Below are 21263 nucleotides of genomic sequence, written 5' to 3'. Positions count from 1 at the left end.
CCTAAGGCCTTCAACACAGTACTCCACTCAGGCATCATAGACAAGCTCATGAGCTTACATGTTACTACATATGTCACATGATGGGTTGCACACTGGTTGACATACAGGATCCATAATATTGATATTGTAGGAGCCATGTCAGACTCATTGCCAGTCACATGTGGTATCCCACAGGCCTCTGTCCTAGGACCCCTCTTGTTTGGCATTTATTTCTCAGATGTAGAAGCGAACATGTGCGGGTTGTGGGTGACAAAGTTCCCAGATGACTGCTAACTAAGTGCCATAGTCGTTACACCAGCTGACACACACATCCTACAGACAGGCCTCACTGCAACAGAAAACTGCTGCCTGGATCATGGCCTAACACTGACTGACATGTAATGTATAGTCATCCCCCTTTGGTGGAACTACGTGCACACAACATATCACATGGACATACCTATAGATACAGACCTATGACACATTTGGAGGGTTCACAGTATGCAGACTATTAACCTGCTACTTTACATTACCTGTGTTTGTCGCAGCTGGTTGCGTTACCACTACTTCTGCTTCCTGCTGCTGCTGGCATGGCTTGCTACTGTCACTGCTGACAGCTTACACTCAGTGTGTGTACCGTGTGTATTATTTTTTCTCTCACTCTCTGTCTCTGTCTCTGTCTGTCTCTCTCTCTCTGTCTGCCTCCAAACAGTGCAATTAACGTATTGCATGTGTGGAGTGTTAGTACAGGATGCTTTTGTAGGTATCTGCATAAGTCCATGTGATGGCCTCTGCACCAATTGTAAGCCAGCATTTGCTAATTGCATGCAACCAGTTGTGTACTGATTTCAGTTCTCACTGTGATTTCAGGACAGTGCTATAAAAGGGTATGTGAGATAGGCATTGCCCTTTCAGATTGTAAGGGCGGGGACCATGCTGGTATGCTGTGGACACTGTTCTGTGAGTGTAAAGGTTAGTATCTCTCTCATGATTTAGGCTGTGTTGTAGATTCACATTTCTCCATTCCTCTCTCCTGTTCCCTGTAGTAGGTGTGTATGCACAATGACACCTACAACTATATATATATATATATATGTATATATATATATATATATATATATATATATATATATATATATGTAAATATACATACTTTATATATGTACATTAACTGACATTATTACCTACTAGCTACCAACTAGCATGGCTGTTTCTGTTCACACACTACTATTATGGAAATCCACTAGTTTTGACACTATTTCTAAATGACATGCTTTGTGTACTACACATCCTATATTCCCTTTACATTCATTCCTACTATTACATGATATATTTATTTTAGCACAATGTTCTTGTATAAGAGTAATGGCTTAGTGGTAAGTCATGCAGACTACTGTTTCCAAAGTCCTGGGTTCGGGACTGACAGTGGGATTTTATTTTGCTTTTGAACTGACTACAGGACCTGTCAATCAGAGTAACTAAGGCACTTTTAAGCAGTTGTAACCGGGTTAGCGCTGGTTTGCGCGGAGCTCACGCATGCACACTGACGTTCAGCTCTGCGCACACACGCGCACACCTGCTTACAACCGCTTAGCAGTGCTTACTCTGGCGCACACCCACGCTATTTTCTTTGAAAGAAATGAAAATGGGGAGACAGGAAAGTGGTGAAAAAGGGGTCACAAAGAGGGTAAGACAGTAGGGAAACAAGCTTGGGATTTGCAGGAGGGATGTAGGTAAGGCCCATAGCTGCCCATTTCTTCATCAGCAACAGCTGTGCATATGTATGTAATTTGGTGTGACATTTGAAACCTTCCACTCCTGAGAGAGGTGTCAGGAGAACAATAATACTTGTTGTACAGCCAATTGTAATTGATAGTTTCCATGTCCAGCAGACATGTGTGCGGAATGGGCAGCTATGTATGGGGCGTAATTTTTTTGTGGGTACAGAGTGCCTTTTTTTTTTTTCAGGTGAGAGTGGTATGTCAGGTGAAGGAAGTCGGTATAGCTGGGGAGGTAGGTTGGGTAGGTCAACAGACAAGACAAACAAGACGCATACAGGGGCGGTGTATGACATGTGTGGGGGGGGGTTACACAATTGACAGGGATGGATGTTATGATATCCAGAGCCCATGAGCCCACAGTGGAACTGATATCCCCACCCATGGGCAGTTGCCACTGTTCCTTCACTGCCCAGGATGGGGCTGTGCTGGGGGCTGTGTAGGTCGGGCAACAGGCATGCCCGTAAGTTGTGCCACCTGTGCCTCAAGCTGGCGTAGGGGCCCAAGAACAGAGTCCTGGATCTCCCTACGCACCACAGTCTGGACGCTACGGAGGGTGAGTGGTGGTTTTCCTCCGGCCACACTTGCAGAGGGGGGTCGAGCCCCATCCCCTGCAGCTCTTCCACCCACAGGTGGCACAGGGCCACCAGAGGAGGGTCCAGACTGGGCACTAGTGCCAGGTGCACTCGCCAGCTGAGGTGGGAGAGGTGGGTCCACTGGAACCCGCCTTCCCTGTCGTCCTATGTTTTGTATTATGTCATGGCAGTTTGGGTTAGTAACATATAATACCATTCACAATTAGTTGTAACAGCATGCATTAGTATTCCCATTAACCAAACACCCAGATATTCACACCATTGAACAGCGAGCATAACACATGCATAATTTGAACAGCAATACACAGTCCAACAACATGCAGGGTTGATTGATGGCAACCGGCCATCAGGTTTGGATGCATGAACAGGGCAGATGCATCAACGGACATGCAAATATTTATGACCCAACAGGACAAATGTCCAGGGGTGTTAATTGTGATTGCACATACCATTTTCACGTGGAATGGGTTATATGTGGTTATAGGGTGGGGTGAAGAAAATAATATTAACATCTGCGAATACCAGTACATATGCTGTACATTTCTAATAGCTGCACATATATACACACTACTGTTCTAACTACAGTTTCCTATATGATAACTACTTCAGTTTGGTGATAGGACTGTTACTGCTACATCAATATACATTTTATTGTTCTTCATACACATTCATATCTGGCTTTGTTCAGCTACATCATCCTGCTACATTTGCTTTATATAGCTATAGACAGCTGTGGATGTTTGGTATGTCAGACAATCATACTATCTGCATATTGCAGACTGAGAGCAACATATCCAGATTTTGGGATACACATTCCAGCTGCAGCAACACTTTGAACAGATTTCGCTGTTTGGTTTTGCTTCTCACATGCATTTCATTCTGTACTGACTGCAGTATACTTTATTCAGGGGTTATTACTACTTTATTGGTGGATTCATAACACTTTCTCACACTCTCTCACTCATTTTCATTTTACTATTCAGGATGGTACTTACTTCTAGGCTTTATTGACATGTTTTACCTGTAGTTATTACAATCCTTTCCAGCAGTCTCACTTCTGTTGTTTCAGTATTTCAACAGGGGTGTATTTCACACATGTGATTTGCTCATCTTCTGCAGCTGTACTTTTCAGCCTGCTGCAGGTTGTGTACTATTATATTACAGGTGGGGCATCTTTATTTCAGACTTTATTTCAGACATTTTCATTTTTCTGTTTGGATTACAGACTGCAACACACTTTTGTAATCAAGCAATACTTGCAAACACTCTTACACTGTTACTTGCACATTCTATTACTTAGTGACTACACTGCACTCTTTTGCTAACTGTCATACTTTTATATTTCTTTACAATTACTGGGAGAGGATTACTGGCCTGCCTGGTGGCGCAACCGCACCAGCCTATCGCCATAGGCTCTGCGGTTCGCAGAACGGACACCTGCAGCTGTAATATAAATGAAGTAATATTGGAATACACATCTCCATAATATCAGCTAGTTTAATTTCTTACATACATAATTACATGTAACTTACTCAGTAGTGGGGCATTGGGCATTTGCCGGGCCTCCTGGATCCAAAGGTTCAATTGGTCCTGCTTGTGTCTCTTCAGGTCCGCTTGGTGGTGACGAACCTGCTCACCAGTCCTTGGAATCCCTGTGGCACTGGTGAGATCATGAGACAACCGGTCCCACGCCTCAGGCCCTATATGCTCCCCATAGGACCTGGCCCTGCATGAGTTGGGCCTCATCATTGTGGACTAGGAGCCAGACCATGTATCAGGTTTGTTTATTGTGATGGTTTTTTTTAGGAGTGAAGAGAAGAAGTTTTGTTTTATTTTGTTTGGGTTGAGTGCAAGATGGTTAGTGGACATCTAGTTTTCAATGGAAGAGAATGCTTGCTGAGTGTGTGTGAGTAGTGCAGGTATGGTTGTGGAGGTGCAGATTATAGTTGAGTCATCTGCATATTGAATAGCAGAGTTTTTGGGAACACAAGAGTGAACGTCATTGATAAAAATACTGAAAAGAAGGGGGCCTAATATGGATCCTTGAGGCACTCCAGTGGGAGTATCTAGGAATGGTGAGGTAGAGGCATCCCATCTAGTGGATTGTTTTCTTTTTGATAGGTAGTTGGAAAACCAGAGTAGAGTTGGTGGAGATATATCCAGAGTGGAAAGCTTGGAAAGGAGAATGGAGTGGGAGATGGTGTCGAATGCCTTAGAGAGATCGAGGAAGAGGGAGGAGATAAGTTTTTCTCATTGCGAGCTTGGTTAACAGTGTTTGTGAAAGATAGGAGAACAGTGATAGTACTGTGGGTGGGTCTGAAACCATGTTGATAGGGGGAAAGAAGATTGTTGTGTAGTAGGTATTGCTGGAGCTGGGAGTGTATGCATTTTGCAAGGATCTTGGAAATGGGGTAAAGTATAGCAATGGGGCGGAAGTTAGAGGTGTCAGAGTTATTACCACCTTTATGCAGGGGAAGAATGTATGCTTTCTTCCAGATGGTGGGTATGTAGGATTCCTGGATTGATCTATTTAAGAGTATACTGACAGGGTAGTATATGGCTGTAGCTGATATTTTATGGTATTCAGGGGGAAGGTTGTCGGGGCCATTGCTTCCTGGCTTTAGTTTGAGAAGGAGCTTGGTTATAGTAGAGGTAGGGATGGGGGAGAGAGAAAATATGCTAGTGAGAGGGTTTGCAGGTTGGTTATTATTGGGGCAGTGATTAGGTTGACTAGGTGGAGGTGGGAAGGAGGCAATAAGGTTTGCGATGGTTTCTATAAAGTATGAATTGAAGATAGAAGCAATTTCTAATGGTGTTTTTTCTATATATGAACAGGGGTTACTTTTTGTACCAGAGTTTAATAATGAGGAAATTGAGGTACAAAATTGTCTTGAATTTTGCTTAAAATTATGCTGTAGTTTAATGTAGTTATCTCTTTTATCATTTATGATTAGACGCTTTACTTTGTTGCGGAGCTGTCTATACAGTTGGAGTTCAGTGAGATTTGAAGTTCTTTGCAATTTTTTCCAGGCTTTGTCTCGAGTGTGCATAGCCTGTCTGGTACTTTTGCAAAGCCCGATGGTGTGTTTTGATTTTACTCTTTTGCGATGGCGAGGGGCATGGCTGTCTAGGATTTTTACGAAGGTTGAATTAAAAAATTCAACTACTTCATCTAGTGGGAGGGTTTTTAGTATATTCCAGTTAACAGATTTTAGATGGCCGGTAAAAGTATGTGGGTTGAAACTGGTGAGGGTTCTCCGCATTATGTAGTGATGTTGGCTGAGTAGTTGGGAGGTTTTACGTATGGCATAAGCTGGTTGGTGGTCGCTGATATTGCAGGGAAGAGTACCTGTTTTGGAGAATTTGTTGGAGTCAGAAACTAGGATCCAGTCTATGATTGATCCGCTAGTATTATTTTTGGCTGGTCTGATTATTTCTGTGATTAATTGGGTGAAACTATAGAGGTTGATACTGGGGGGTATGGAACTGTCTGGTTGACTGTCCCAGTTTATGTTTATGTCTCCCAGTATGATTGTTAATGTTGGTGGAGATCCAAGCTAAGATTTCTTCGAGAATGGGAGTATTGTTTCCTGGGGGTAGGTATAGTGTTGTTATACATATGCTTTTGCAGTTATTAAGCTTTAAAAAAGCAATTAGTATTTTGGCATTTGAGAACTGAGGAACAGGGGATGAGTAGGGGATAATGGAAAGGTTATCTGGGAAGAATAGGGCAATGCATCATTCTTTTTTTCGGGGTCTGTCTAATCTAATCTGGGAGTAACCAGGTGGAAGGAATTTGGAGTCTTTGATATATGGTTTTAGCCAGGTTTTGGTAGTTGCAAGTATATCTGGTTTACTATGGGCTATCCAGGCATGGAATTCTGGAATTTTGTTTCTAATACTTTGGAGGTTGATAGTGATAACGTTTAGTGATCTGTGGGAGTGGGTAAGGTTGGTGGTAGAGGGATTGGACTCAGGGTTGGGGTGAATATCTCCACATAAGGAGAAAAAGCGTTTAGGGGTGGGGGGTATTACTGTAAATTGTTTTCGTGTTATGTGATACTGATTTTTTATAGGAAGTGGGAAGGGGGTGTGGTGATTATTAGTCAAGATTTTAAGTTTTATGAGTAAGAGTGGGTTGGGTTGAAAGAGGTTGGGGGATATGTTAGAATAGGAGATTAGTGTAGGGGAGAGTATGTTAGTTGGTGAGGTCTTGGGGGATAGGTGAGGTGTATTGAGGGGTGTTAGATTTGTGAGTGTGATTTATCCTGCATTTGCTTTAGATTATTACCATTATTCTACAGCGGATATCAGATTTTGCATAAGGACATGGTTTGTACTAGGCTGCTGAGGAGAGTTCTACATTGATGTAGTTTAATAGATTTGTGCAGTTTTCACCAGTAAAGCCTGTAGAAATGGAGAGGCCTCCCTGGACGGCAATTTTTTTGCAGAAAACGCTGGAGGCTGTCAGGTAAGTGTCAGATTGAGAGCAACCATTTGTTGTATTCAGAAAGCCTTTGCCTCTCAGAAAAAAACATAAAAAGAAACATAGGCATAAAGAATTTTGGGGAAGGTGAGAACACTTCTAAAGAACAGTGTGATTAAAAAATGGAAGACCATTCGTATGGTTGTCCTTTTTTCTTACCTTCACAAGAAATGAACAACTGATCAGAGTTCCTGAAAGATTTTGTTCTGTCAAGATAGTACCTGAGTTGTCTGTGGACATCCAAGGTATAGAGTATCCTTTCTCCCTCATTTTTAAGTTCTGGAAAGAAGACAGGGAGATTAATGGCTTGGATCAAGGTATTCTTAGATACAACTTTATGCATAAAGGAAGGATTAGTTCTTAAAAAAAACATGTCTTTGTGAAAAATGAGATAAGGTTGACCAAGCACAAGAGCTTGCAACTCAGATACTCTGCTTGCAGAGGACAGAGCAATTAGTAATATTGTTTTCCATGTTAAGAATCTCAAGTCAGCCTGATGAGCTGGTTCAAAAGGAGCATGAGTTAGTTTTTCTACCACAAAGTTAAAGTTCCAGAAAAGATCGACCTATTTTCTAGGTGGCTTCATATGCAACACCCATTTCAAAAACATTTTGATATGAGTTTACACTGAAAGAGAGGGATCCATGGGCAGACATGCTGAAATGGCCAACAAATGAACCTTGACTGAGGAGTAAGACAGGTCAGAGGATAGCAACTTACACAAATAATTTAAAATTAGAGACAGACTAGCTCAGAATGGGTCATGATTCTTTTCTTGGCACCATCTAGAAAAACCTTTCCATTTACTAACATCTGATTTTCTGGTAACAGGTTTTCTTACCTCCTTTAATACCTGCTGCTTATCATCGGGTAAAAAAGCTGCCTAAAAGGTATTAAGATTCTATCATCCAGGTAGTCAATCATAGTTATTTCAGGACAGGATGTATCAAACACCATAGGTCTTGTGTGATTAGGTCCAGTCTGTTAGGAAGCTTGTGGTGAATGCCCCTGACCATTTCCAAAAGAATGGAGAATCACTGTTGCCTGGGCCAGAAGGAAGTCACCACAATGATCTTTGGGGAGTTTTTCTTCCAAATCTTCAGAATGACCCTGGATATTAATGGGAAAAGTGGAAAAATATACAGGAACATTCCTGCCCAAGTAAAAGAAAATATATCTGTCTTCCAGGCCTTCTTGCGTGAAGTTCTGAAGTAGAATTTTGCCAAAAGATTGTTGTGAGTGGATGCAAAATAATCTATTAAATTCTTCCCCACAGTTGGATCAATTCCCAGAAGACCCGGATTCAGTTTTCATTCACGAGGGTCTGTCCTGCTCCTGCTCAGCTTGTCTACCAGACATTTGCTCTGACTGTATGTAAGATGCCTGAAGGATAAAATTGTGCTCAAAAGTTGTATCCCAGGCTACCACGGCTAGTCTGAACAGAGGATAAGATCTGTTTACCCCATGCTGTTTATGCACCGTATTATGTTGGCATTGTCTGTAAACATCTGAAGAGGTCCGGGAGACCACAGATGACTAAAAAAGATTTTAGAAGATTTATAAGTGCCAACATCTCTTTTATGTTTGCTTTTTGGTCTGTCTTTTCCTGCCCCAAAAACCCTGCATAAACACTGCTCCCCAAGTAAAGTCTGATACATCTGTTATGACCAACTGTGCTGAAGCTGAGAAGGAAAATGGGAGAACTGAGAAGTATGGGGTGTCTACCAAAAAAAAATCTTCCTGTTCACAAACTCCAAGACAGGAATATGATATGTCAGAGGGTGTTGATGTTGGGGCCATACAGACTTCAGGTACCGTTGGATTTTCTCATGTCGAGTCATGCAAGAACTATCATGAGAATCATAGATGTCATGAGACCTAGGATTCTGAGAAATACCCATCAGTGAGACAGTAGTCTGGGTGGAAAAACAGGGGAACATATCTGTATACAAATCTACTTTCTTTCTTGAAAGAAAAGCTCTATGAATTGAGGTGTCCAGGAGACACCTGTGAAAAGGAGCTAGAGAAGACTTTTGTAAGTTCTCCTGGAATCCCAGTTTTTTTAGGGGATCCCTTACCTAGGTAAGAGATTCCTGATACTGTGAAAAAGCCTCTGCGAAAATAAGCAGGCCATCTGAATTAGGAAAAATGTAAATACCTAGGGTTTATAGGTTAGTACTAAGTTAACTGCTCTTGCGAGCCATTTTAAACCTAGCCAATTATCCCTTGTGAGACTCGCACCCTGCATCTTGTGTTTGTAAAGCAAACACCTTAACCATTAGGCCACCCTACCTCACAGTCTGGAGTAGGCTAAAGCAGGATCTAGACACTTTGTGAATATCCTATGAGCAGTAGCTATACCAAAGGATATTGAAGAGAACTGATATGTGATACAGATACAGAAAAGTGTAAAAAACACCTGAAATCTGGTTGCATAGGAATGCGGCTATATGCATCTTTTAAATCTAAGATTACTAAAAAAATCAAAAGGGGACTAAGGGGTAATAAATTGTGAAGTAATAACATTTTAAACTTGGGCACTATCACTTACAGGATCAAAAAAAGAAAGATCCAGAACTGATATCCAAGAATCTTATTTCTTTGACATCAGAAGCATCCTTGAATAAAACCCTCCTCCCAAATGAGAAGGAGGAACAGTTTCTATCACTCTCTGGGAGCGCATACACTGAATGATAACAGAGAAAATAAGTGTTTCAGCTGACAGATGAGGGGAAATTCATATGAAAAGCGGACGAAACTCCCACTGCCATTTTTAACCTTGAGGATTACTCCCAGAACCCATCTCTCTGAAGCTATATGTTGCCAAAGAGAGAAGTGGAGGTTCAAACTTAATAGAAGGATTAAGGGACTCTCAGGATGGGAAAGTCCTTCATATAGCCATTCATATTTATTAGACTGTCTTTTGTTCTGGGGGGTTCCTGCTTTCTTTTTGGAACCTTCATGCCATTGATTTTTAAATGTTTGCTTACCAGCGGCTTGCTGGGTGTGTTTAATTTGCTTTTTAAAGAAGATTGCAGAGGGAGCATTAAATTCTTTGGCACGTTTGGAGAATGACGAATGAAAAATCTGAGATCTCTTGAACCAGCTTACCTCTCTCATCACATTTCGTAATGGCCTCCACAGCAGAAATTCCAAAAACGTAGTCTTTATCCAAGCGAGAATTCAAATTTCATTTTTTACATCTTCTGGTTGATTTTGAAAATGCAGCCAAGCAAACCTCCTAATAACAGTTGCAGTGGCAGAGTCAAGGAAGTAACAACAGCAGAATCACATGCACATTTCAAGCCATGGGCAACCACTTGAGATACAGAAGCAACCAAACTGCATAAAGCAGATTTCTCCTCAGAAGAGGAAGCAGAAGCTAACATTTTTCCTCATATATTTCAAAAGAGGCAAGAGTAAACTTTGACATATGAGCTTTAAAGCTATGAAATCTAAAAACAGTTGTTGCAGAAGAATATATTTTTCCTATTTCTATCAAAAGTCTTCCCACCAATGTCAGAAAGAGAGTTATTAGTATTAACCAAATGTTTAGGAGAAGCTGGGTTAACTAAAGCAATAGCTGCTGGGTGAGATATGGGATAAGTGCATAAAAACGTAAAACACTGAGGAAATGTATGCAATCTATCTGATTGCTTGGGACCAGCAGAATATCCCATCTAGGCAAGTTACAGTTTGTCACAAATGCATCCTCCAGAGCTGAACGAATATTAAGAAATGTGGTAGGCACTGGAAATTCCAGTTGTAATAAATCCTACTATTTTCTTAGAGAGTGGGAAATATCACAGTCTTCCAACTGAAACAACCGACACATTCTGGAAATAGATTAAGAAAAAGAAAATCCTTCAAAGGGACAAGCTGAAGCCACACTATCCTCAGAACCTGAAGCAGAAACCTGGGGCGGCAAAGCATAATCTGTCTCTTCACAATAATTTTGAGGCTCGAAATCTTGAATCTCTTCAGAAAATGAAGAATCTCTTTTTCTTTTACCTAAAACAGCCACACTGGAAGGCTCAAGAGCCTGAACTAAACCCTAAGCTAAGCGTAATCAATTACTCCTATCCAGTGTAACTGAGAAAGAAAAAAAGTAATATGTCTAAGTCTTTGTTTCTTTTTGATAAGAATTTCTGAAGAAACAGACCCACTTTTTCTATGAACAACTTCCCTAGGGATGGCCATAATTTTATGGCTAGGCAGATTGGCATTCTCTGCCCCTTCTCCCAAGACTGACAAGACTGTCTCTCCCTTACCCATCAAGGACACTTCAACAACTGCAGAGGACATGACTACCTCTCAGTATATGGTGGCTGTAGGGATTAAATCAGCAGAAGCCAGGGAGAAAGAATGGTCTGAGGAACCAGTTTTATCCACAGCATAGTCATCCACCTTTGGCTGAGGCAGCCAGCTGTGGTGTCAAATGCTGTTTAACAATTTTCTTCTTCTTGTCACTGGAAGAAGGAAAAACCAAGGACCCAGTAAGTTGTTCCATGGTTAAGCCAAAAAAAATGTCTGATTCCCTGGAAAGCTTGACAGCAGTAGTCAGTAAAACAGATAAATTATAAAAATTTAACTTTTCCCCATTAAAACATAGTAAAAAACACTTTCAACACTTACCCAAGCCACTAAAATTAAGCTAATATAATGTTTACCACAGAAAAAGTAATTTAAAATTCATTTAAACAACTTTTTTACCACAAAAGCAAAAAAGTAACACTCTTATTTAAAAGTGATTAAAATTCATATGGCAGTCATTTAAAACAATTTTCGTAGCTTAAATAAGTAAGTTTTACAGAAAAGTAAGATTTCTGTCATAAAAAGTAAAGCTGAAGTTGTTTTTCCCCAAAGGGAACACATCTGCCTAGCACTGGAAAATCGTGATCCTTGAAAGCCTGCAAGAGAAGCACTTTTCAATGGCAGCAAAGCTCTGAAGGTAGTGATGCCCAAACCTGTCTTTTAGTCAGCTCCACTGGCTAATGGTTTAGGCATGTGAAAACTTTGGAAGCTGGTTGGCAGTTATATCCTTAGCAGGATTTAACACATATAGCTAAGGCTACTGCAGCAGTGACCAAATGATTTATATCTAATGAGATGCTTATCCCTATCTATAGTCTGATTCAAGACTGTGACTACACATACCCCAGTGGCACTATGTATACTTAGAATTACTTGGAAAATTCTTGGCCATCAGTGCTGGTTCTGAGTAGAGCACATCCTTTAGTTCGCTAAAGGCTTTTTCTGTTTCAACTGTCCTAATCTTCAAATTACTCTCTGGTTAAACAACTTCACACCAAATTAGGAATGATAATAGCAAGCCATACCTAAAAAAGCCTCTAGATATTTCTTAGTCATTGGTATTTGCCAGTTTTGTAGTGTTTCAATTTTTCAGCCTGTAACCTTACTATCCTTTAGCTATTACATAACCCAAATATCAAGCTTCTGCCATGCCTAAGTTACACTTAGCTGGGCCATTAGTCAATACAGCTTAAAGCATAGAATGTAAAATGACCTAGACTTCAGTGAAATGGCTTTCCCAATCTTCAGAAAAGATTACTACATCATCCTTGCTGGCTGCTACATATGTGATGTTGTGTCTGAGAATAGTGTCCATTATCTTTTGGAATGCTGAAAGTGCTTTATGTGGCAAAACGATAAGCTATCTGGTGTGGAAGATGACACTTGTCCTTAGCTTATTGGTGTAGTGAAATGTGATGATAACCTTTGGGTATGTCAGTACTGAACAGAAAGCTAGCATTGCCCAAATTTTCAGTCAGTTCATCATCTTGCTCCAGGGGATATGAATCAAATGTAGATATGCTGTTTAATTTCCTGAAGTCATGCAAAACTTTATATACCCATCAGACAACCATCCAGTAAAACTGGGCTGTTCCACTTACTTTGTCATTCTTCCATGATCCTAAGTTTCAACATTTTCTGTACCTCTTTCTAAACTCTTTGGTGATGCGATTCTAGTATTTATTACTAAAGCAAGTATTTTATCTCCTCATTTAAATTCTCTGAGATGAGGGCTTTTGGGAAATACTCACTTATGAATCACCTGTGCTCTCTCTATATGTTCCTTTACTAAAGACATTTTAGTGTCATATTTCTCAACAGAGACCAACGACAAACAGAGGGGAACCAATACTGGTAGAGACAAAGATATGTGGAGTACTTAGAATTTGAGCTACAGGAACCTTTCAGCGACTAACAGGGGGTATGCTTGGGGTGTCACAGTCATCAGCATCCAGGATCTTCCATCAATTCCTGAATGCTATGCTCCTACACGCCACACTAGCCATGTATATTTTCCCCATAAACCTGAGGACAGGGCCACAAATATGCAGTTCTATACTGTAGCACACTACCCTGAAGTAATTGTTGCCATAGATTGTACACATATAGAAATTAAGGCACCACTTGGGAAACAGGGAAGGCTCTACATAAACAGAAAGGGCTTCCATTCCATTAACTGCCAAGTTGTGTGTAATGCTAAGGGAATCATCCTGAGTGTGTGTGCTGACAACCCAGGCAGTTACCATGACTCATATGTCTGGCACAACTCCCAACTGTATCAGATGTTCACAAGGAGTGATATCCTACAGGGTCATTTACTGGGAGATGTAGGTTATGCACTGGAACCCTGGCTGATGACACCCATCAGAAATTCACATAAACCAACTGAAGAATGCCATAATGAGGCACACGCTCAAACAAGAAATATTATAAAGTGTGTGCTTGGGCTGCAGAAGTTGTGGTTCTGGTGCCTAGATACATCTGGGGGACCCCTGCAGTAGAAGCCCAGTACATGTGCTGAAATCTTCACCATCGGTGCCATGCTTTACAATGTCATCTTGAGAAAACAGCTTCAGCAGGATCAGCAAGTGGAAGAGCCACACATCCCACCACCACCAGCAAGGACACCACAGCCGCACACAGGTGAGTAGTCAGAGGGGGAACCAGCAGCCACTGTGGGTGTAGGCGACAGTTTACTATAAGAATCTCAAACCTGCAATGTGCAAATGTTCATATTTCTGACCCAAAATGTTGAAAATCAAATCTACAAACATAAACATGACCGAACAAGGTATTTCAGGAAAATCGACATCTCAGGAATGTCGACTTTACCGAAAATACAACACTTCCGGTCAAGAGCAATGAATGTTTTTGCAGGAGGGCACGTCCCCCTGCACCCCACACCCCCTGCTACTTATGTCTACAAACTCTGAGATCATGCTACAGTGAGGGAAAGGGTACATTTCCCGATTCCCACTATAGTGCGATCTGCATTCAAAATGTTGACTCCACAACAATGAATGCTAGTATGCATACGCTGTTGTGAGTTCAACAGTTTTTTTTATTTTCAAATGCTGAACTAGGGCGTTCAGTGTTTCCAAGTCAGACGTAGTCAGATCGACCTTTTGATATTAAACATAGGCAGACATAGGCATGCTCAGTATGCCCTCACATTGGCTAAGAGGCAATGCATAGCACACTCACTCACCACCTAAGGGACTAAAACCTTCATCCTACACACATACTTATAGTAACATTAATGCCAGGCAATACTCACAACCTTTACTTACCCATGTAATAGCTGTGTACTCCTATCATCAGACAGAGTCATCCCTGAACTAAAACTGTAGCAACTGCCAGATTTACAGGGTAAATGTTGAACCTGGAATAGAAACAATGTGTAATAATACAAATGAAAGGCATATCCTTGCATACTGTTACTTGCTAATGTAAGTAAATAAAGGGTGGTTGATTTTTTACAGCAATAACTTCAATATGTGACAGCAGTGACTTATGTGAATAAATGTGTCCTCTATCAAGTAATAGGCCCCAGGCATCAAAGATTTACACATTCATATCTCTCAGAAGTAGTTATTGTCATAGAATGTCCACAGTTTGGCCTCACACTTTTGTACTGGAAAATCATTAAAGGGAGAAGTTAGAAATTAATTACCCACATTTCAGTTTCAGACTTCATATCCCTTAGAAAAATCTTAAAAATAGTGATGCAAAAACTGTTATTCTATTAACTGTCTATGTTTGTAAGACCAAAATATTTAAAAAGTCACCCTATTATTCCGCCTTTTGTCCCACTATTATTATGGCTTGGACCAGCTTTGTTGCTGTAAATGTTCTGGAGCCATGTACACATTACAAATACCTGTAAGAAAGCAGTAAAATTAGCAAAACAGCATCACAAACACAGATATACTAAGCACTAAGTCAGCTATGCTACCTGAATATCAGACAAAAGTCTTATGTATCCCTGAGTCCAAAAGTTAGAAAACAAGAATATGGCACAGTTATCATTATTTGTACAAGGTGTTGTGAGTGGAGGTGAGATGGGGTGGAGGGATTCAGGAGGCCTATGCTGATACAAAAGGTAAGTGTGCGTGCATGAGTAAGAAGGAGAAACAGGTAGACATTTGGGTAAAATATCAAATGGCCAGTGACACAGAATGAGCTTTAAGCTTCACGACTGACCCATGTAACTGGTGTGAGTGTGTGTGTGTGAGTGTGTGTGTGTGTGTGTGTGTGCGTGTGTGTGCGTGTGTGTGTGTGTGTGTGTGTGTGTGTGTGTGTGTGAGTGTGTGCGCATGTGTATGCGTGTGTGTGCGCATATGCATGTGTGTGTGTCTGTATGGGCACTCCAGATGAAACTGGTATGTGAGCTTTACATCCTGGTATATCAGACAGGTGTGAACCATGCATGGTAGAAGTGAAAACTCATTGTCATCATCCCCAACCCCAAGAACTGACTCTGCCAAGAGTTGCACTGGCATGTCCATGCCCATAGTCAGATGCACTGCTGTTACCTGAACATGACTGATGTCTGCTGGATGAGCTCTCCTCCCGAGTATGCCCAGCACCATGACCCCATGGCATGCCACATCTGAGTGTGGACACCTCAACCACTGATAGAGCAGTGGAAGTAGTGCCACTATGGGACTATGATCAGACACAGCCCTATTAGTTAAAATCAGATGATGTGGCTGACCTACACCCATGTGGATACTGTCCCCCTCCAAGCAGATATTCTATCACAGACACCACCTGTTCCAACATGAAATTCATCCAATCCACTGAATCTTCAACATGGTGGAGGCAGTCATGCATGTCAGCCTGTGCCACATCTACAACCCAAAGCATTTTCTCAGAGGTCCTATTGAAACATGCGTGTACTTGGATGATAGCCCTAAACATATGTGGAGTGAGAAGGAAAGACACACCTGGATCAGGTGTAGGATGGACAGCAGGCCTCCTGCAAGCAACCCCGTCTTATGTGGCACCTCACCCACACTTTGGCTCTGGCCAGAGTCAACAAGCACTTAAGCCACAGTAACCACATTACCCTGATCAAGTGTCTCACCCCCCACCTGTCCAATATCTGAGGATTTACTGGAATGGGTTTGCTTAGGCCTACTGGCTGTGTCCGATGGAATTACTTGGAATGGTTGAATGTCAACCTCAGGGTCAGATTCAACCTCAGCACCCCCCAACTGTACCTGTGTTTGGCCAACATCATCACCAGAGTCTGCCGATACTCTGATATCAGGGGGTAAGTGTCCTACACATCCACTATCAGGATGACCTGTGATAATAAGCAACAAACACAGGAAAGAGATTAATATCTACACTATTACAGTTCAATATATGCTAACAGATGCCTGGTGTCAGAGCCATGGTCTCATGCTCAATGCCAAAAAGTGCAGTGTCATGCCCTTTCGTAAAAACTCTTTACCCATGAACTACCACATAGGCAGCAATCTACTTAACACCAAATGTGTGATAAGAGACCTTGGGACCTGGGTGGACAGTAGTCTCTCCTTTGATAGTCACATCACCACAGTAGTTAGGAAGTCCTTCTACGTGGCACACCTCATCATAAAAGGGTTCTCATCCAGGGAAAAAAGAGATCATTGTTCCCCTCTACTCGATACTCATTAGACCCATTATAAAGTACAATGCCCCTTTTGGAATGTACCTCACAAGACATCTGCAGCAGCTGGAAAGGCCACAGAAGCATGTCACAAAGAGGATTACTGGCCTCAAACAAATGCCTACGCTGACCACCTCAAAAAACTCCAGGTTTACTCCGTAGCATATCGCCTACTCTGAGGTGATCTCTGCCTAACATATAAAGCTATGTCAAACCCAAAGCTGTTGGACATGCTACACCTAAAGAAATTCCAATCCCTCCAAGCTACATGCTCTAGGGACCGAAACCTTATCACCACAATAAATAGGACATTCTGGAGGGATAGAGTCCTCTACCAGAGACTTCTCATACTCTGGAACAGGCTACCCATCTATGTCAAGCAAAGTTCTTCATTAGCACTCTTCAAAATCCACTCTTGATGAGTGGATGGGAAATAGGAAATACACCCCGGGGATCACTTCTGTGTCTTTGCTCAACAGTGGCTCGACAGTGGCACAAGAAAATAACTTTCTTGGGTGGTGTAAGCCAGGGGAACCTTGTTGGCTAGGCTTACGTAGGCCCTTGGGCCGATAGCCTAGTACCTACCTATGAACCTATAAACCTATGAACTTGAGCACTGCTTTCAGTATTTTACTATACACAAAATATTAAAAGTTGACATAGGTAAGCCTACCTGTAAGTTTCTCCTGGAATATACTTGTCCTCCCTGAAACAACAGCACTTACATCAATGACATGCTGTTGTGCACTTTCTACTGAGCTCTCTGTTTCCCTGACAGTGGACAGGAACTCTTCATTTGATGTCAATGGTGGCCCTGTAGCAAACCCCACATGATAGCCAGCTGTCCATGGGCCACTGCAGCTGCTCTCCATCTAACCGATTAAATTGTGTCAGTGGCCCTGTGATGCACTTGATCATGTGCCCTGCTGCATCCCCCAACAGCAGTCATATCATTCCCAATCTGGTTCCAAATTTGCATTCTTCCAGATATATCCCCATGTCCTGTCTCAAGGAGAAAGGCACCATGTTGCCAAAATGCTTGGATGATGATGTTGTTTTTGGAGTCACTGAAGGGGAGTTTACAGGGATTGGATGCTTGGGTACCATAGCCCTAGGTGGCATAAAACACAAAAGAAGGATACTATACATAAATATCACATAAATAAAAGCCCTGCTTCAATATAACAACTAGTTTTTCAGCATTACCAACTGGAGAAAAAAAACACTTTCAAGTTACTCAAATATAAAAAAGGTTATGTGGTTGTAACAGATCAGTCACACACAAACCAAGGTTTAATCCAAAACAAGGAGTAAGAGTAGCAAAACAAATATCTGTAAAATCATTTAGGTTGTGCCAACACAGAAATGGAACCTGGCTCTCCCACCTACAAAACATCAGACAAATGACATTTTTGTACCAAATAAAGAAATAAAACATTTATTTATTTAATAGAGCATATTTTCAGTGAAGGCTGGGGGAGAAACACTCCAGACACATCTCTTTGGAATGTGGGAGGAAACCAGAGCACCCAGAGCAATCCCACAGGAATGCAGAGACAACACCCAGACTCTGCACAGAAAGCACTCCAGCTAAGAATTGAACAGGAGACCCTCCTGCTGTGAGGTGACAACACTAACTGCTACACCACTCATCAGTGAATTGCTATAACTGCTATCAAAGAAAGTGTCCCAAAGACATGTGTACATATTTACCACAGAACATTCATTTTTATGCAATTGGTAGTCACCTCTACCTGTGGCCAGCACTCCCTTAGAGGTGTCTATGGGCCATCCTAGAAGGTTAACATCCCTGTGTCATTGAAAATATAGGACATTTACAATTCACTGAAATAACAAAGCATGTAAAGAGAAACAGTTTTATATTAACACTTGTGATGAAAGTTAATAAGGTTGTGCATCTGAGAAATTAAAATGCCCTGACAAAAATGCCTATGCTATCAGTAATTTTCTAAAAAAGTGCATGCAGATAAAATTATCATTTGCTAATGTATATATATATATATATATATATATATATATATATATATATATATATATATATCATATATAAAAATATTTTTCCTAATGACATGTGAGCAAATCCAGTATATAACTGAAAAATGTAATCATACCATATCAAGATCAGTAATCTTCGGTGCAGATAAATCCAAAGTAATAGCAATCATCTTCTGTGTTTTGCACATAAGCAAGTCTCCTCACCTTCAGGTTCCCTAGGTATACGGTTTGCTTTTTATAGTATAGATTCAGGCCTGTGAGCATGGTGAATATGCATATGAGGTGTGAACTCATTAGAATTGCTGTATCCCCAATTATTGGCTCCATGTATCAGATAACATAGTGCAGGCACATTCTCTGTGTTTGTTGCTAATGGATTGCAACTATGAATGATTACTGGGAGGGAGAAGGAAAACACAACAGTAATTCAGATTCCCTTACCTCCAGTGGGTGTGTCAGCCAGGTTAGACTTAAAAAGTGTAGAAGTAATTGTATCAAAGTTTCAAATGCTAGTAAGAAGCACACATTTCACGGTTTTTGTTCAGTAATATTTAACCTCCCTGCATGTGTTGGAAATTGTATATTATTGGCATGTAATATGCTCACACATTTTAAGGACAATGATGCAAAATGCCTTGCAGACTACATATCTCAGATTACTGCTTAGATAAGAGAAGAACTATATCATACAAGAATAAGACAGAGCTGCATTTCTGCAAGCAATAGTCATAAATGGCTGCGTGATCACTCAATGCATTATATCTGAAATTAACACATGTACAAACAACTCTGAAATGTACAAATGCCATATATCTTTTCATTTTTACTGCAAAGCTGTTTCTGTGGTAAAGAGGACTAAGATACCCTTACTGTGTTTTGTAGGTTCACTGGTGTGAAAGATCAAAACTAGACTTCTTTAAAAACTTTCATTTTGTAGGTTCATTGGTGTGAGAGTTCAAATCCAGATTTGTGTAAAAACTTTCATGTGTACTAATATTTCGTATTTTTTGTTTGTTTGTTTGTTTTTTAATACCAGTGTTTGGGCAATGCGAGACTTAGTGCAAACAGGGGAAACAGAGGAAATACAAAAAATGGCATGTAATGTACTTCTGTGATAACCAATACATAAACAACACCTGTGAATCATGTGTGTGTGTGTGTGTGTGTGTGTGTGTGTGTGTGTGTGTGTGTGTGTGTGTGTGTGTGTGTGCGTCTGTGTGCATGCATGTGTGTGTGTGTGTGTGTGTGTGTGTGTGTGTGTGTGTGTGTGTGTGTGTGTGTGTGTGTGGTACATCTTTTAAACACGGTGATCCACACAGAGTATATACTATCTGCAGAGCATGGCTCCTGTCTCACATTTGTCTTTTAAGGATCAAACCTAAAAATACTGCTCACAAGAATAAAACAGGTTTAGCTTTGCTTCTCACCTTCATGTGTTGCTTACCTCTGCACAAACCTGAAGACTGGTCCACAAACAAAGCAAACAGAACACCTGCAGATAGGATGCAGACATTCTCAAATTCAAAAAGGATACATTGTTCCTTCTTTTGCTTTCCATCATGCAAACCCACTAAGCAGCATGGTGAGGAGGTTAGCAACCTCCCCCAACACCTGCAGGTCTAGAACACCTGCAGAGACAAAGCAGATAGTAAACAGATACATTATATCCTCTATGCTTTGCTGCCATGCAAACACACTAAGTGGCATTGTGTGGCGATTAACACTCAGAAGTTAAGAATGAATATGAAAATATCCAACTTTGTTTTAACTATTTCCGTGGCAGGAGGTATAAGTGTAGGGCTGCAATAGAGATGTTCCTGGGTCCTAATACAGCAAATTCCACTTATTTGTACTACTGTTCCATTTTACTTTATATTAAAAATTACATGAAACAATTATTACACTCCCAATTTTATTAAGGTTTGTATACTCAGTTTTAATAAATTCATATGAAATAGTTGTGAGTGAGGGTATACTGACTAATAAGTTTCTGTAACCATAATTATGTTCTTTGGCCTTGAATGATCTTCAGACTTCAATAATATTCATGCACACAGGGATGTATAAACCAGGACCTAGTCAGGTCACACACATACATAGTTAACTCCTCAGTCTGGTGGGTGTATTGATATGTAAATAATGAGTATGTCTTAAAATCACTTCTTCTGTGGCAACAATGAAAAATCACTGCTGTGGAAGAAAATGTTTTGTCCCTTATGCAGAGGTTTGAATCTCACATTGAAAACATTAATTTTATCAGTGTGTAAAGCCACATATAAAATGTGTACATATCTGCAAAGTTAATTCACCTCTCAAGTAACAGCAGCAGACAACTTTCAAACTAATGCCAAGTGTCAGATTAACCTTCTAGTTTCCAAAATTGTTTTCCTCTTTGTTTTGCACTGTTGCTCCCTGCTTAACATCATGCAAAAGTG

This window comes from Protopterus annectens, chromosome 1.part2 (assembly GCF_019279795.1).
Source record: "Protopterus annectens isolate FY-2018-M chromosome 1.part2, PAN1.0, whole genome shotgun sequence".
NCBI lineage: Eukaryota > Metazoa > Chordata > Ceratodontiformes > Protopteridae > Protopterus > Protopterus annectens.
The sequence above is the reverse complement of the archived record's forward strand: the minus strand, read 5'-3'. Positions refer to the sequence as shown.